Source organism: Gadus chalcogrammus, chromosome 22 (genome assembly GCF_026213295.1).
Source record: "Gadus chalcogrammus isolate NIFS_2021 chromosome 22, NIFS_Gcha_1.0, whole genome shotgun sequence".
Lineage (NCBI taxonomy): Eukaryota > Metazoa > Chordata > Actinopteri > Gadiformes > Gadidae > Gadus > Gadus chalcogrammus.
The window spans coordinates 8,297,303-8,314,877 of NC_079433.1; the positions used below are offsets into that span (position 1 = coordinate 8,297,303).

At 43.0% G+C, this 17,575-nt stretch overlaps 1 long non-coding RNA gene across 1 annotated transcript; it reads left to right on the forward strand.

Annotated features, from left to right (window-relative positions):
• Positions 1-502: 502 nt before the first annotated feature.
• On the forward strand, positions 503-16,332 carry LOC130375297 (uncharacterized). The gene is made up of 3 exons (XR_008893825.1): positions 503-611; positions 15,473-15,650; positions 15,768-16,332. It is a non-coding gene; the product is annotated as an uncharacterized LOC130375297 (long non-coding RNA).
• Positions 16,333-17,575: the final 1,243 nt, after the last annotated feature.

Sequence of the window (17,575 nt, forward strand, 5' to 3'; positions counted from 1 at the left end):
TTGTCTAATCCGTAATCGATAATGTTAAATCCCTCCTGCTGCTCAGGGAATGTCTGTGGGAATCTGGTGAGCAATGGGATCCTTAGGGGAACAAAGTCAAGCCAAAGATGTACGGAAAAATTCAAAAGCTAACGCAATGGATCCTCGTATCTAAATATATTTTATAGATATTGCCTGCATAAGCAAACATCCGGAACTCTGTCTGTGTGTCTCTCTGTCTCTGTCGCTGTCTCTGTCTATCTCACTCTCTGTCTGTCTGTCTGTCTGTCTGTCTGTCTGTCTGTCTGTCTGTCTGTCTGTCTGTCTGTCTGTCTGTCTGTCTGTCTGTCTGTCTGTCTGTCTGTCTGTCTGTCTGTCTGTCTGTCTCTCTCTCTCTCTCTCTCTCTCTGTCTCTGTCTCTTTCTCTCTCTCTCACTCTCTCTCTCTCTCTCTCTCTCTCTCTCTCTCTCTCTCTCTCTCTCTCTCTCTCTCTCTCGCGTTCACTCGTGCTCTCCTTCTCCGAGAATGGCTCTATTTGTTGGTTTATTTGTTCTTTAAGGTTTGACGGACTACAGTTCAGTTAGAGGTCCGGGAAAGCTTCCTGAACGGGAACGGATAAGGCAGATTTAATGGTATGTTTTTTATTATTGCCGTCTCCAACACTGAAACAATCCGAATCAACAAAATGTTTATTTCCTTTTCTTTCAAAATAACTTTCTGTTGAGTGAGCCGTGGATAAACTCTAACCTACAGACCTTTATCGCAGTCCGTAAACCACTGCGTTAAAACAGTCCAGAGAGCTGTTATTTCATTTCATTGGCTACATAGGCGTTAAGAAAAAGGTGTTGATGCCAACCATTTACTATCTTCTAACTGACAATTATTTATTCTAATGAAAATAATGAAGATGGGCTGAAGAAGACACATTAATAGCACTGTGCAAAGGCTGATGTTAAGTATAGAACTGCAGTGGTGATGCTGAATTGTGTATCTATCAGGTCTTTTGAGTCCAACCATCTCATGGGCCTTTTTGCAGCGCCCACACAATCCCTGCTACTTCCTGTCCATCCAGATAATTAGACGACCTCCTTCATTGTTCCAACGCCCCTCTCTGCTGATATTTCCATTGTTTGCCTCAAACAACATGTGGATGATCAAAAAAATGCCAATAATCAAGAGAAATAAATCTGTTAAGACTTAACAGTGCGCAGAGAATGAGCTTAAAAATGGTTTGCACAGGGGGTCCTTTGCTGAACACACGTGGGACAAGTGCTTGGAGCAGCTCAAGGCGTTATAAAGTTGATCGGCGCCGTCTGTCGGGATTAATGGTGTCACGTAATAAGGACTCTGAGGCCAAGAGAGGGAGAAAGAGAGAGAGGGGTTAAGGTGAAGGGATGGGGGGAGGTGCTCTCCGGCCCCCCATGCATGAGTCTATGCCAGTGGCCACGGGACCCGCCCCTCCCTCTGGTGCATTCTGAGTCTGGCGGAGAGCCAAGTGATTGGTTTGGCCCTCGCTGAGACTGTGTCGCCCACCACCAGGGGTCAAGACCCTAGGTGAGGGTCAGAGCTGCTGAAACCCGGGTGGTCATAGAGAGAGAGAGGAAGAAACAGATACAAAGAGGGAGAAGGGAGAGAGAGAGAGAGAGAGAGAGAGAGAGAGAGAGAGAGAGAGAGAGAGAGAGAGAGAGAGAGAGAGAGAGAGAGAGAGAGAGAGAAAGAGAGAGAGAGAGAGAAAGAGAGGGGGGGGGAGAGGAAGAAACAGATACAAAGAGAGAGAAGGGAGAGAGAGAAAGAGAGAGAGAGAGAGAGAGAGAGAGACCCGCCTGACTCCTAAGCGGCCAGGTATACAACCTCTTGTCTTTCTGCTCAGAACACAACTTTAGCAGGCGTGTGTACATTGTACTATACTGTATGTATATGTGTTGATCAATCAACTGACCAACTGAAATGGTGTGAATGCCACTGACGCTTCCTCTAATTTGAAGTCTTGTCATTGTATCTGTGTTGGAATAGACCATTTCAAGCCCTTTCAAGCTTTACAAAACACTGGGAATATCAAAGTGGCCTGACACCATCGTGTGTCACATCCAAATAAACCGGGCCTTGTGCAGTAAATCTTACTGCAAAATTCTCTTTGAGAATGGTCATTTTACCCGTATCATCATTCGGATGAACGTAGAGCAAGCTTCTTATTTGCAAAAATATGTTGCCATGATTCTTAGACAATGCCCAATGTCAATTAAGTCAAGCACACCTAAGGGACAACAAAAGAGTTTGGTGGTGCAAAATGTCTTTATTGTGGATAATTTTTATCCTGCATAAAACCACCCAGGAAGACCAATATATATGTGTACGAATGAATGTGTGTGTGTGTGTGTGTGTGTGTGTGTGTGTGTGTGTGTGTGTGTGTGTGTGTGTGTGTGTGTGTGTGTGTGTGTGTGTGTGTGTGTGTGCGTGCGTGCGTGCGTGCGTGCGTGCGTGCGTGCGTGCGTGCGTGCGTGTGTGTGCGTACGTGTGTGCGTGCGTGTGTGCGTGTGTGTGTGTGTGTGTCTTTGTGTGCGTGTGCGTGTGTCTGTGTGTGTGCGTGTGTGTGTGCCTGAGTGCGTGTGTGTGCTGTGCCAGATCTCTCTAAGACCACGATATCTGCACTGGTGATAGATGTGGTTGTATTATTTTACTAGCACCTTCACTTGTTTTGGCAGCCAAGGTCGCAACACCATCTACGTTTATGATCCTGCAACAGCTGTGAAAGATTGGGGCTTCAAACAATGTCGCTGAACAACGGTTTCTCATGCCAAGACCAGCATTTTTTTGATCCCACACCGATTCACACAATGCTAGAATTGTGTGACTCATACAACCTGAGCTGTGTAAATATATGTGTGGGATGGGTTGAACACCCGTCAAAAAGTGCATCATAGTTCCTCGTTACAGACGGGAATAGACAGGAAAGGATATTAGAAAAGATAGACAGGATGATGAGAAGTGTCAGAAATCATGGAATCGGCTCCCTGATTCATGGAATCAATCTGGTCTGTCGATCGCAGTTGTGTGAAACACAACACTTCCACATCGGAGATATGTCAGGAGGGGGGAGGGAGGTGACGCATATTTTGTTGTATAGTTAGTGTTACATATAGAGTCTTGCTCCTGGGTCGCATCTGCTCTCTCTCTTTCTTTCCAACTCTGGAATCGTACCTGCAGCACCTTTAAAATCGCCATTTTGTTGAAAAAAAACATTGAGTCAGTACTACAAGGACATAGCTGAGAGGAAATATGGATATGCTCCTTAATTGTAACTACTGTAGTTGGCCTTGTGGATGATGCTGTTGCCTTACCATCTCTGGGTGCCCTGGAGATATGCAAGCATTTGACCTCCGTCCACGGTCGCAATGCAGTTCTGCCTTTGATTTGAGCAACACATCCTCTGCGGCCTTGTTGTTCTGTTGTGTTGATGTTGCCGTTACATGGTGTTGTTAATATTGCTGCTGTTTTGGGTCCCGGTTGACCCAATCAGGGGCCTTGTGACCCTTGAACTGGTGTTGGAGGGATGGGCATTACATCCCCCCTTGGACAACTGGGTAGAGCTAATTGATGCCTAGTTTAGCAAAAGCAGGTCGGAATTAAAACCATTGCACGGGTGGAAAGCTCGTAGTGCTAATGACACACCTCGGGGCGTCATTACGGCACGGGAACGTGATCGACTATTCCCATGTTTCCTCATGAAGACGCTGGAGTCACGGCTGCCTCCCTGGCTTACTCCTCCCACCTCCTCCCACCTCCCGCATCCAACTACTCCTCCTTCTTTTTCCATCCGGCTCATTCTCCTTCCTCCACCTCCTCCTACTCTCCCAACTCCTCCCACGTCCTGTCTCCTCTAACTGCCTCCTTCTACCTCCTCCAACCGCATCCACCTTCACCTCCTACCTCCTCCTCTGGATACCTCATCCACCTCTAGCATCCTTCCTGATAAGCCTCCTCCAGCTTCTGCCTCTCCCTACTCCTCCACCTGCCTCCACCTCCTCCTTCTCCTCCTCCTGCCTGCTCCTCCTCCGCCTACTTTCTCCTCCCACTCCCTCCTCCGTCGTAATAGCACCTCCTAAGCCGGGGCCAGCAAACAGCGTCGTAGCTGTTTAAATATGCAGGTGCATACATTTTCTACCTCAACGGGACAATGACGCCACCATAAAAGAAGGCAGTGTGGCGCAACAGTAGCGTTGCACCAATCTCCTGCCAAGGAAATCAATGAAGTGCAATCCAGTCCCATCAAGACGCCGCTCAATTCTGGGCTGTAAAAAAATAATAGCCTGCATTACAAATGCATGACTCGCTGTTTGAGTATTTAATCATTTCAATTGACTGATTTGGTGTGTTAAGCCATCTGTGGAGTGTTCTGGTTCTGGGAACCTCGTGCCAACAGCGCTACGATCTGTGGACATATGTTCTTGCATCGTGAACGAGGGGAAAGGGAAACCAATTCAGCGAACAGCGCTTTCCTTGGTTCATAGCCATCTGTTAATCCTAACCAATTCCAGCGACAAATAACCTCCCCCTTACGACTTTCTTCTTTTATTTTCACACGCGCACAAAACTACAGGCCTATTCCAGTCCCACTGATGTACGGCAAAGGTAATAATTAAGTGGGGCACGTCTACCTGCTCGCCTGCTTGCTTAACTCCAGGGCTTCGCTTTTAAAAAACAGGTGACAATAAGTGAGGCGTCGACTCCCACCACCGCCGCGGCTCTTAAGAAATCGCAGGCAATCAGCCGCCCCTCTCGTCAAGGCAAGCTGAAGGTAGGGAGGAGCGGCAAGAGAGGGGAACGGTGAGAGAGGGGAACAGGGCGAAAGGGGGTGGCAACGTGTCGAAGACTCAGCAGGAGACCGAGCCTTTTAAATTGAAAGGCCACCAGGATATTTAGAACTTTTGGTCCTCTATGTTACACATACTATTTACGGATAAAACATTGAAGCCTATAATCTTTCTTTAAACCTGCAGGTTTCTTATGACGATAGGAACAATGTATGCAGGAAGCCAGGGTGGATGGCAGTGGGGGAATTAGCAAACATACACGTTTGATTCATGGAGCTATAATGTTACTGCAATACAGGGAATGTGTCTTTGAATAGGCCTTTGTTCATGATAAATACCGCTTCTTGCCTTTCCACAGCCATATATAGTGCCGTATAAGATCAAGTTATTCAGAGTGCACAGGTGAGGACAGGGGCGTAGCAAGACATTCTAGGACCTTTGCTCACAAACTCTGAGGGCCCCTTTCCTTTTCATTAATCAAACAAATAAACAACCCTATATATTACTTTGTATATACGTTTTTGTCGGCACTCTGCAGTGTTTGAAATGTCAGCCGTAATCATTACTTTGTACTTTTATGAGGTCTTGCCCTGGAGCTTGCTTCTTTTGCCTGCATTTAGACTACAATGTTACAAAAATTAAGAGTGCTTGTGTTGTTTATGGACTGTTTTGAAGCTACAAATGAATTGCTCTTCATGGGATCAATAAAGTAGTCTTAATGGACCAGAACAATGTGTACAACAGACTAAAAGTTGAGAATCTGTTTATTCTAGAGGTGTGTCACATGACTGCTTTCCTAACGTTTTTAAACACCTTAAGCAGATTTTAATTGGTTGTATTAGCTTGCTGTGTTGTTTGCCATTGTAGTCCTGTGTTGATTCTAAAGCACCATATTAACCTGCAAGCGTGGTAAAACAGCACAAGCCAGGTATCACCTCGGGTGAAATTCCATCACTCTACCAACATTTTCGAAACAATATGTTAGGCCTTGTCTCACATTCACCTTCACTCTATCTTATCTATCTAAACATGTATTATAGTTTCCTTCTCTGCCATCTCTTTGTTGTCTCTTTGTTTCTTCCTGATTACCAGTGTAATCATGTGCAATGAAATGAAAAGATGTGCAAGCGATTTCCAAGAAAACCTAGAGGCTATTTGAAAGCTCTGATCTGTCAGATCTGTCTACCTCCGCTGTCGTCTTGGGATCAGTCCTAACTGCTAAACAGGTATGAGAGTTTTGCATTTGGCATTTAGCAATGTAACAATTTTGCAGAATCACAAAAATAATATGTGTGGGGCCTCAGACAGAACCGCATGTGACTTTAAAAAGAGGGCTAGAGATTCTGCAATAGCCTGTTCTTGGGTTAGGCCACTCAGCCTATGGATACAACCCTTTTAGTTTGTTGTGTCTTATTTACTCACAAGCTTAGTGTATATCGCCATCCCCATCAGCCACCCTTCTACCTCCCTGGTGGCAGATGTCATATTATATAGACTCAAGTGAGATTGATTTGGCATGATAAATTGCATATGAAAGAATAGTCACTGTAGGGTATATGGTAAACTATAAAATATATATCTTGATATAGATATATAGATATATATATATTTTATAATATATATATTTGTTGATTTTCTGATAGAACAGTATGTTATGGTTTTATGAAAGGATGACGGCGTCCGCATCAATACCGTCTCAGAATGTGTCCCTCGTTGTTAGCGCCTCACGTTTAGTTTTTTTTAACACTTATTCAAATTTCTAACTGCCACCTGCACCGGGGGCGGGCTAACTCTGCAATGCTGTCATCTCACGCTAGAGAGTTTGACGTCAGCTATTCATAAAGATGGCAGCTAGTGCTATCATCAAGGGTGAGCTTGTTAAAAAGAGAAAACCCAACGGCCCCTGTCTTTGAGCCACGAGACCAACCAGATCAAGATTAAGGTTGGAAGATCTGGTTTAATTCCTACACAAGGAAAACATGCATCCAGCTCAATGAGCCCTGCCTAGACCATATAGATATTGATAAGCGAGGTATAAAGGGCTTGTGGATTTATTTTCTTAAACCGAAACCTTATAAATCAAAATGAAGTCTCAAACAGAATCGGTTGTTTTGCACAATATGGAGGAATAAAATAAGATGCTACTGCTGCTCTCAAGCTGGCTGGCAACGTCGCTCCGCGGCCCAGTGAAACGGCTCGTCAGAATAAGACAGCGTAGCGGCTCATGGCACATTGGAAACAGACGCTAGAAGATGCGCTCTCGCTTAATTATACAAGATGTTGTTTTTTGACAGTTGAACCGGAAAACCACCATGTTTTCGGGAGAGAGGTTTCAATGGTTTAAAAAAACATGGCCAGCGCCCAAAAGAACGCGTCTCCCACCCGACCGGCCTGTCACTGTACACAGAGCGTTCTGGCATTTTGACACTATCGATTTGACCTTGTGAGAACACCAGTGCTGGCGGCGACAAGAATGCGGGGGCGTCTGTATTGCCCCCCCCCTCCCCCCCCCCCCCCCTGCAATAACAGCGAGCTAACACGCCAGCCGATAGCGTGCGACGCCGCGCCGCTAACTATGTTATCTCCGAGCCGCAGCAACCTTTCAGCCCGTGGTGAAAGGGTCCGTCTTCCGGGAACACTCTGGGGGTGGGGGGTGGGGGTGTTCGTTGGCCGGGGTGAGCGTGTGACAGGGCTGTTCGGCGCGAAGTGTCGCGGGCGCTATTCCCATCCGTAGCCCATTGGTTACACTCTGTCTCCAACGGCGACAGCGACGACTCATGTGCTGAGGCAGTGCTCCATTCTCGTTGTAGCGCGAGGCAGGCGTGACAGCGTTTCTGTCGAGTCCTGCCCCTGAAGCCGTGCACACATTCTTCTTTGGTTCATTCGAGATGGAGGCCAGGGAGACCTCCTGGGCTGTGATCTTTTCGTCGGAAACGACGACATCCTGTTTCGGCCATGTTCTGGCCACGGGCGCCATGTTACCTCTAGCGTGGGGGCATTTCATCAGCAGACGATTATTGTCAGGATAATGTCTTAGGATGTGGAATAATGAGCCTTTAAATTAAATATTGGTTTATTTTTGTTCGGTCTAAGAATGTTATTGTAAAGAAGGTTTCTTGAAGGTTGTGTTTAAATGTTATGCTTTGGAAATCAACCAGGTGTTTTGAGATCACACATCATTTGAGGCAATCATTTCTGCAAGCAAGACACTGCACACAAAGACAAAAGCGCACACACACACACAAACACACACACACGCAGACACACACACACACACACACACACACACACACACACACACACACACACACACACACACACACACACACACAAAGGAGCAGAAGAAAAGCAGTTTAAAGAGTTTATTCAGGTGTATGGTTTTCCCCTTAAGATAGCTTTATGGATGTTGCCATGGAGATTCACAGGGCTGGGAATGAATGGAAGCAGGCATGCTCCACTGAAACGCTGGCTAGAATAGATGGCTGGATGCCTTGTGATGTGTTCCTCAATGCTCTAGCAGAAAATAAGGGGTAAATGAACAAAACAAGCGAACCTGTTTCGAAGCGCTAACATGTTTTTCTTATTCTTTGCATTATTCTCATTCTTTTTGTATCACATCAAGGGCATGCAAACTTTGTTGTATCGTTTTGGGCGTTTATCAGCATTGGATGATCTTTATTTACCCTGTTAACCCTAGCCTGGGATAGAGGCCTGGACTGGGAGACTAATCCAGACCATTCCCTCCACCCTTCAACATGGCTATCCTGGTAAGACCTCCACTAACTTATCTCTGTTGGAATGCTGCAGGAAGAAAAAAGCCCTGAGACAAAAGGTAGATGTGATGCTCATAGTGGATGATATATTGGGTTGAAGAAGACACAATCCTATATGAAACTCTATGCTTCAGTGATGTTCCTTTGTCGATATAAATCTGGTTTTACGCGACAAATAACGGACAAGAAACTGGATCTGAGATACATCGTACGCCAACAAAACGTTCAATGTTCCTGTATTATTTCTTATTTGAGAGATATTTTGCCAAATGTCAAACCTCTCAGCCACCTTCAAACAAAATAAGCGCACAAGTGCGCTTATTTTATGTGCACGTAAGCATGTGTGAATGTGTGCATGTGTCTGCCTGCCTATGTCAAGTGAACATTATACTCTGCAGTTTATATATATAGGCTATATATATATAAAATCTAATCACTTTGGTCCCCAGAGTTAGCAATGCTAATTAGTTCTAAAATATACAGGCTAGTTTTCCCCAGTCTCTTTAATTAAAAGTTGATCCTTCTTATTCAGCAATCAAGAGATATGACAGTTTTTCATGGTTCGGAGAGTGTCAAAAACATAGCCTCCAGTGACAGTTAAAGATCATAAATTGCTCAATTTTAAGGAAAGACAGGGATGTTTTGCTTTTTTTTACCGTCATTGGAAGATGAACATATGGTGGTTTTAACTCTGGGGGAAAGTCATAAAGATCTAAATGATAACACGAATAACAAAGCAAGGGGCTGCTTTTGGTTTTGGATGGTAAAAAAAGCTTTAATTAACTCTCATTATACAAACTGTCACACATGTCGACGTCTATGTTTAGAATAGGCAACGGGCCTCGCACACAATCTTACAAATGGACACGGCTCTCTCCATTTTGAATGGTGCTTATGAAGACGTAGGAAGCACAATGTCAATGTCAATAACGAATGCACAGATAAACCAAAAAACGTTCATGTTGCATTAAAAAACACATTAAACAGCATAGATCAATGGAGGACGAATTGTGCCACGGAAAGACATAATGAATGTTTGATAATGTACTTTTTTAAGGGGCATTAACTTATACATTAAGGGGATATACAATTTCTAATCGACAATTAAAGGATTACATTTATATATTGGTTTTACAAAACATTAATAAACCGCTTCAAAGAGACTTTATAAAAAAAATGCATTTAATGACGCTTCAATTTATCGATTCAGATGACGTTTGAAACCGTGTTTTAAAAGGAAGTTTACATTATTCCTTCGTTTGTTATTTGCCGAATTCATTTCCAACACACATATCCAGCCTTTTATTTGAAGCTCACTACAGAAGAAAATCTGCCAATATGTGCAGGACCTCTCATTTGCTGTAGGATGACTCAGACATCAAGGATGAAGTAGTTTTATATTTGTGGCATCTGGTGGGACCGGCTGTCAAGCATGATCTATTTCCTTTTATATTATCGTGAATAATATACATATATCCCTAATGAAAGGATCATAGGAAACCCATATACAGTAATTAAGCTAAATGGGGAGGGTTCATATCATTAATAGAATCAAGGTACCGCTGATTGAGATGGGAGGATTCTCTGGTCCTTCTTATCCTCTATGGAGAATATCGGTTTTTTTATACTTTACTTGTACTATAGTGGGATTGCTGCAAGAATATGAGTGCTTTTATTTATTTAAAGGGTTAGGGTTGAGAAAAGAAGAAGAAAGAACGGCGATACATCAAATTAGGCCTTGCCGTACCAGCCCAATATCATTTTTCTAAATGAGGAGCATTAAGTCCTGCATCCATTAGAGCTCTGAGTGATACAGAAAGTAGAATTCTTGTTGGTTTATTCATCTAAATAAACTGAGTAATAGAAGTATAAATGCATTTAAAACCTTTCCTGATTGAGAAATATTCAATCTGTTGGAGCAGGTCAAGGAATCTCAATGTGAAGCAACACAAGAAGCTCACTGTTCTTCTCACAAACACACACACACACACACTCTCAATCACACACACACACACACACACACACACACACACACACACACACACACACACACACACACACACACACACACACACACACACACACACACACACACACACACACACAGCGGTGTGAGAAAATGCATTGATTTATCATATCTTCCATAATATTCTACAATGTTTCCCCTCCCAACTCACCGACAAATAAAGTCTATTGGATACATGTTCTTTATATTTTATAACCGAGAAACTTAAGCAAACCCTCCTTGTGTTGATGTTGAACCAATGTTGAACTCAATCAAGAAAAGTTTTAAATGCCTTCTCACTTGTATTTCAAAGTTGTTGTGGATTAACAGCAACACAAGCAATACGTTCTGTATCCCTCTCAGGGAAGGAGGTGCTAAATGCTCCTAATTTTGAAATATTAAAATGTGTGTTTTTGTTTATTTATAGGGTTTGGGTTGAGAAAAGAAGATACAAGAAAGTCAATACATCAAATAAGTCCTTGCCTTAGCAGCCCAATATAATATTTAAAATTGAGGCGCATTAAGTCCTCCTCCCCTTAGAGATCTGTCTGATACAGAAAGTATTGCTGTTTGTTAATCCACATAAACTGTGAAATGCATAAAACATTTCTTGATTGAGTTCAACATTGGTTCAACATCAATACAAGAAGGCTATGCTTTGGCATGATCAAATATGCAGGAAATGTAACCAATACTTTATACACCTAGCAGACATGTTGTTGAGCTGGGAGCTGTTGTTGAACCTTCCAGAATATTTTTGAAGTCATGATAACTCAATGCATCATTGTTTTGTTCTTCATTCCATCTCCCCACTCAGGTTTAATTTAAAATGCAGTTGATTGTGTTGGCCTCCTTATGTTTGATTGGTTTCCCCAAAGATTCCAGTCAGAGTCAGCTTTATTGTCAATTCCCAAAGTTGTGCCAGACAAATAGAGAAATTGAAATTGAGTTTGTCTCTCACCTATGGTGCAATAAGTACAAAAGGATAAAAGTTGGTCAAATGAACAAGACAAGTAATATTTACAATAAATCAATTCAAAATAGTGCAAACTAATTGAACTGAATAGTGCAAAGGTAGGCAAAACAAAAAAGTACAACCAAACAGTATATGCACAATAAAGTAAAAAAAAAAAAAAAGGTCCAGGGTTCTCGGGGGCAAATGGGAGGGGGTTTCAGAGTCCAGAGTTTGTGGAGGCAGAGAGGAGGGAAGGGAGAGAGGGGAGAGAGTTGAGCTTCCTGAAAGCCTAGTGGACAAAGCTGTTTCCCAATCTGGTGGAGCCGGCCCGGGGATTGCGGTACCGTCTGGAGGTTCCCCCCACAACAAAGCAGTATGGCCGTGAGGCCATACTTCACCCCCCCAGGATGAAGGACCAAGTTGAATCCATTCGCATTGTACATCCATTCGGATTTCCCCAATCTTGCATTATAATGCTTTGTTTAATGTGTACACTAAAGTGAAACTGAGTCTTAACACGCGTCAGACAACGTGTTGAACTTCACGCTAATAAGCACTAAAGGTAATCGTTCCCAGCCTGAACAGTATTGAGGCCATTTAACTGCATATGACCCTAATGAATATTTATTCTTAACCAGTAATATCGATACAGGCTTTCAGTAATGTGCTTTGGAAACGACTTCAAAAGAACAGATCATTATATGGTAAGATGTGTCAGTACATAGTGCCATATGGGTGTTTCAGTCTGTTGTAACCAGACTCACTGCAGAACCTTCTACAGAGGATTCAGGTCTCCTGTGCTTTCATGGGGTAAGCATATGCATAGATATCACAATATTAGACACTTTGAAAGGCCTCATAACACCAAGATCATCAAATCTGTGATTCAGCCAAAAGAACAACACCAACCGGGATTAAAAAGCCAATGCCGTAGCCTTAACATTTGCCGTCACCAGCTGCCCCTCTATCGCCGATCGCTGTACAGAACATTCACACTGCTGTTCTCAGAGAAAGCAAATACTCAGATGATATGCTTAGCCTATTAAGACCCTTTGGACTGCTGATTGGAAGAGGAAAACAAGGATGGATTAATGAACCATGAATTAAATACAACATTACATAACCCAGAAATACGCATTAACTAACAGTTAACTCATGGTCTAGCAATCATTTACTAATGGTGGTCATGTTAACTAGGGAATTAATGTATACATCATCGAAAAAGGTTATGCTTAACCCTTACTTTAATCCACTAACCGTAACTCGAACCCCTATGCTAATGCTATATAATAATGCAGATTATTCATGGTTAAATAATGTACTGTTATTGTAAAGTGTGACCGAATAATGTTTCAACTGAGAATGTTTATAACCACTATTTTGTCTTGTGGAAAAATGGTAGGCATAATCTATAGGAATAATCTTGTTAAAATAATGCATGGCAGTGTATTTTTGTTTACACAGCCATAAATAGCTATAAAATATAACAAATGTTGGTGAAGTCTGTGAACCGGAAGGTCTTAGATACAATCATATGAGAGCAATCTCCAAACACAGCACTTGCTGTCCGTTATACTTTTGAACAACAACAATAACTGCAGGGGAATTTTCTTTACCACCAAATAACAAAAAAAGTGATCGCAATCACTGTAAAAATGCGCATAGGACAGGTTCAGCTGTAGAAAAAAACACATTTATTCTAAGTTGAAGACAAAGCCTACCAGTAAATGGAGTAGACAATAGGAACCTATAGCTCTGAAGTTGTCTAAGGCAATTCTCCAAGATCTTGGCCGAACGCCAGAGTGGGGAAACAAGTACCCAATGTTGCCTAGTTGACCGCGAGACATGACTGTGTTAGGTGCCCTGTTACCTTCATTAGTTCCCTAACAACTTTCTCTCCATCGCTTCGTGCCAGCTCCTTTTAGTGCACACTGATAACGTGTAGTTATCAGTCTGGATTGGCTGTTTCATATATTTGGCATTTTAAAGCATGTGTTATGTTTTTATTTGGCTTCGAGAATAGTTAAAGACGCTGAGAACAGTGCCAGTTAGAATTGTCCGATCCTCTCTACGGTCACATTGTTGTTTTTTTTCAAGATTTTTAGAGCATTTCAAACCTTTGTTCCTTTAAAGGATTATTCCTGGACGTAACCCGTTGACATTATCCACATGCCTCTATTTTCTATTCTAAAGAAGGTATCCAACACGTCTCTATCCATGTGAGGCGTGAAGGATTCATGCATAGCGACGCACATACCAACTCTCTAGGGGTTGGCATCGGCGACAGTTCCTTACTGAAACTGCCCACTTTCTGTTTGGCCTCTCTCTCAGCCTCGGCTTCTCTCTCAGCCTTGGCCTCCCTGAGCCTCTGTCTCTCTCTGAGCCTCTGTCTCTCTCACCTGAATATCCCAGTCGGCCAAAGCAGTGTAAAATGGATCGTTGCACATCACATCCTCTGCACTCATATTATGGGCTGCCATTTTCGCTATGAAAGTAGCTAGTTTGCAATACACTCAAATAAAACATGGAAGCAATGTTTTTCAACCTGTCTACCTAGAAGAGACTAGAAATCCAAGCTAATACTTTTGTAGGAGAGTTTACTATTTGAGTACGCTGTATCTTCAACCATAGCAATCAGATATACGTTTTATCCAACCTGTCATAAAAACCAAATAATGCTTTGAACATTATCACAAATTGCAGGCTTTAGCAATATCCCTAATCAAAGAAAATAAGTCATTTTTGCTTATGCTTGAAAACTTCTGTTTTGAAACCTGTGTGTGTGTGTGTGTGTGTGTGTGTGTGTGTGTGTGTGTGTGTGTGTGTGTGTGTGTGTGTGTGTGTGTGTGTGTGTGTGTGTGTGTGTGTGTGTGTGTGCGTGTGTGCGTGTGGCAGTGATAAAGCGTTTAATATTTCAAGATTTCAGGAGACACACAAAAATGCTGTTTTGTAGCCAGGAAATTTGTGCAGACTGGTTCGGATCGAACAGCTGAACGGTGAAATGGCAGCCAAAACAAGTAGTGCTACCACAAAGGGCTCAGATAATAGGACTTGCTTGCTCATGAGTTTAGTGGAGAGCAAAATGTGACATTACGGTTGGAAATTAAATTGGCTAGCTGCCTCTGTACTCGCTCGAGGTGCCATAGACACCAGGCTCTGCGACAAGGCGAACACATTATCAAATCAATCGTGCACTTCATGTGCTATCTGCGGAAAATTTTCGCATTGTCAAAATCACACATCAAGCAAAGCAATTATATTGGATGACACAATCTCGTAGGTGGGAAGAGGGAGGGACACTGAGGGCCTCAGATAGACGTAGCCGACTGCGATGAAGCCGTTGAGACGGACACAGAAGTAAGACCCGTTGTCTGCTTTGCAGCATGTAGAATAACAACAGGGTATATGGAATGGCAAAAAGAACACTTTGGCAATTTATTTTTGACAAGACGGTAAGATGAAAGGGAACAGAGGATCAAAGAGGAGACACTGAGAGCATGACTCTTCCCAGATGTGTCTGGCGCCGCGGTGTCCTGCAGGCTTTGGTCTGCTCCCCGGACACTGTGATTGGCCAGGGAGGTCCCTGCTCCTCCCTCGCTCTCTGCCATTGGCTCAGCCAGAGGATGAAGAGACGTCGGCGGGCCGTTAAGGTTTTGATTAATTTAAGTTTTTAAAGAGATGCGTTGTAACTTTAGGTTTTGCTCATGGCCCAGAGTGAGCACCAGAGAACATCTTCCCTTTGGCACAAAGGTGACGTCGTTCACTTGAAGTGAGACAACGAAAAACAAACAAACTACAAAGCTAGTATCAACTATGTCTTCAAACCGGGAAAAAGTGGGATTTTTTGTATTTGATATCTTACCCACAAACCGAAGAACTGAATAGTTATTTCACATTACTCAATCTTGTTTTGATGTCACATTCTCTCTTATTGTTTTACCCCCACTAGTTCGGCACAGACCAACTTGGATGAGAGCGCCTGGTTTCCTGGTTTGATCAAGACACTTCTTCTGTTTGCCTTGCCGGAACCAGTGGAAGAGCCCAGATAAGCAGCCATCTCTATTCTTCTCCGAAGGCACCATCATTGGCAGCCGAAAGGCTGGGACCGGATGGTTGCTAGGAGATGGGTACGAGGAAATCTCCCCGCATCACGTATCCACCGGTTGCAGCCACAATCAGAGTGATGAGGTTTGTATATAGTATATCATTAACTTAATAATTTTTTTAATATACATTTTCCACAGACCACCTGCACTGCCCTCAGACCAAAGCTGGGAAGAGACCAGGCTGGAGAACAGCCACAAGACACGGGGGGAAAAAAGGCAATCAGTGATACGGTTCACTGCAGAGCCACTGATGCCACCTTCTCAGAGTCCAGAAGGTCCCGATAAAGTGGACCATCCACTCACCGATCGACAAAGGCTCAAAGGCTACAGCTCACCTTGCTTAAATGTTTGTTGAAATCTTGTAGTTGCATGACCTGAGAGTTGTTTGCAACACTCCAATAGCATGCAAGAAATGAGAGGTGTGATGAAGTCGTTTACCAAATGGAAAAAGCTGATTAATCCAAGGGGGCAGGAGGTCAGGAGTATAGTGTATAGTGGGGTTCGACTCCCAGCCAAATGGGTCTGGGTTCAATCTCCACTGTCCAATAGCGATAGTTCTGTGAGCATTGTTTGGCAAGATGCCTATCTCCTCCGTCTACTCCTTTAACGGCCTGTTCCTTTAATGGCCTTCTCCTGAAGTCACTTTGGATAAAGGCAAAAATACGTCAGTTTACTAAATAAAGCAAAAGCTGTTTGGCAATTACGTTAGGCTTTTAGAAATTCTTACACGCAAGCACGCACACACACAATCACGGGGACAAGCCAAAGCAGCAACTCAAGTAGGGAATCGTTCTGCATTGTATTGATAGTCTACATTGTTCATGATAGGCAGAGCCCGCTTATGGCATAAAGCCGACAAAACCCCCTGTGTAGCGAGGTTGCGTCATAGCCTATCAGAGAGACACAAAACAAATTACAAACTGTCTCCAAATTAATATTCATTAGGAAGCTACAATCTCTGGCATTTCAAAATCTATGAATATCATTTAAAAATCCTATTTTTAAATACGGGTACATTTCCGGGAACAACTTCGGCTGGGGACAGGCCACCAGAAACAGTGACGTTTGTTCACTTCAAACACACACAAACACACAAACAAACTAAATATGTCAGTTCCTCAGTTACTGCTTCATTCATGTGGTGTTATCAGGAAGCATGATTCACACGTTTGTAACCATAGTATAACCGGAATAAACTAGAAGCCAGGGTTTTGACTAGACACTTATGTACCCAGCGTGATCAAATCAAAGTCAATAGGAGCAACATGCAGTTGAATAAATACCAAGGCTAGGTGGCCTACACTATGGGTCGGGATATCTGATTGTATAGTGCGCCCTGTTGTCGAAAGTTGGTATGCTGTACCTGACAACTGAATGTCATGCTTTAAATTCTACTGCAGGGAGAAGTCAAAAATGTATCATCATTTAATGCAATTAATGGCTGAATCTATGAACTGAGACTATACTGCAACAATCTATGACATATATGACTAGGACCTTTTCTGGACAAACAGGGTTAACATAGGGTTGGATTTACACACCTCCCTATTCCAACCTACTTGTAGTTGTTTTTAGTCCTGTAAATCGGCAAATGTCTGATAAATATAGACATTTGCAAAAACTAGCTAATTACAAAACTATCCCTTTCTGTCCTTTCCACATTCAAGGTTGCGGGCTGCCTAGGCTCCGTTTACACCTAAGCATATAGCCAGGAAAACAAAACAATAAAATAAAAATACGTGTGAATCTCTTGATCCTGCAGAGTTGTCTCTTGACTGAGACCTGTCAATCAACCCTTTTCTCACATTTCTCAGAGCAAAACATTTTTGAGAGCTGTTAAGACCCCGATCGAACGTCGAAAAACATTATTGGCAGTGTATTACGGGATACTTAGGGGATATATTTCCCCTTTGACTCGCATTCAAGGAGAAACCAGGTTTATTCAC